This window comes from Meleagris gallopavo, chromosome 2 (assembly GCF_000146605.3).
Source record: "Meleagris gallopavo isolate NT-WF06-2002-E0010 breed Aviagen turkey brand Nicholas breeding stock chromosome 2, Turkey_5.1, whole genome shotgun sequence".
In the NCBI taxonomy this organism is placed as follows: Eukaryota; Metazoa; Chordata; class Aves; order Galliformes; family Phasianidae; genus Meleagris; species Meleagris gallopavo.
Window position 1 is genome coordinate 65,047,647 of NC_015012.2, and position 1,396 is coordinate 65,049,042.

Here is a 1,396-nt window from a genome sequence, read left to right on the forward strand (position 1 = left end):
TCTGCACTTATCTCTTGCAGACAATCAACTGAGGTGATTGAGACACAGAGACACGTTAAGCTCCTTCCACAAGTGAAGTTGAATGATTGTCATTCACAGAGGCTGGTATGGATCTTCTGTGAAATTATTGTTCTTCAGAGTGCCTGTCCCTTACAGACTGAGAGTGTAAAGGGACTTTGAACATCAAGTTGAAGAATTAAATCTGGGTCTAGGGGAGTTTCCCTGGCTTGAAATAATCCTTGTGTAACATTGACAAGAGACTTATCAATTCAATTTATATGGGATAATTCCTCTCTGAGGATACCTTTATGGTCACTGGGGAAACATAAGTCTTTCTAGTCTGCATTTCATCCTGAATAGACTTAAAAAATAGCTAGATGACTAATACCATGGTTTTATTTCTCAGATATTCTTGCAATAGGAGCCTAAATAACCAGCCCGTATCTGTGTATCTTCAGCTAGGCTATGTACATTCAGTTAAATTAATCTCACCCACTGCTGCTGAAAAAGCATTACCTCTTCCATTGATAACAGGGAGAAATAAGTTTTCAGTGTCACTGGTACTTATGAAGTGTGATGAAGTATTCAGTTACTTCTAATTCTTTTTTCAGAATTACCGGCCCCCTAACAAAAAAAAAAAAACAACAAAACATTGTGAATGAATGTAATGTTACTTACTTGCTCTGCATGTGGATTGCAGTGGCAAGATTTTGTGTAGTCACTCGAAAGTATTTGGTTATAAACTTCATGTTAATAAATTTACATTTGAAATCAAGATTATTCTAACCATCAGAGCACTAAACAATCTCTTGAAACAGCCTTCCAAAAGATTAACAGTGATAAAGAATGCTGAGTTTGATGGATTTTTGAAAAGGATTGCATGTTGTTGAGTCTATTTTAGCAGGAGATAGAGCCTTTGTTGACAGTTCTAATCTTGTGTCACTGCTAAAACTAGTGTTAATTCTTAAAGTCATTGGAAGTTAGAAGTTTGAAAAGATTAAACTAGTGCTATAACATAGATCTGAGTACTGATGCTAATTCTGTTCAGTACACATACCTCCATCACTGAGCTTAAACTATCTAACAACCTGTCATGTGAAGGAATCACTTCCCTACAAACAAATATTTAAGTCCCTTATGTGCAGTGAAGCATGCAATTTATTGGAAGTATTCATTCCAGTTTTTAAGGAATTCACATCTTCCTTTGGCTTATCAGCATCTACTGGCACATTCTTCTTCACTGTGTGTATATTCAGAGAAGTATGAAAATGATTGCCAGTCTAAAATGCATCTCAAAAAACATATATATTGTGAAACATATCTTCAAATGTACAGAGACACCTGATTAATTTTTTTTAAAATAAAGAAGTATTTTAAATGCTATTAGTTGGAAAGA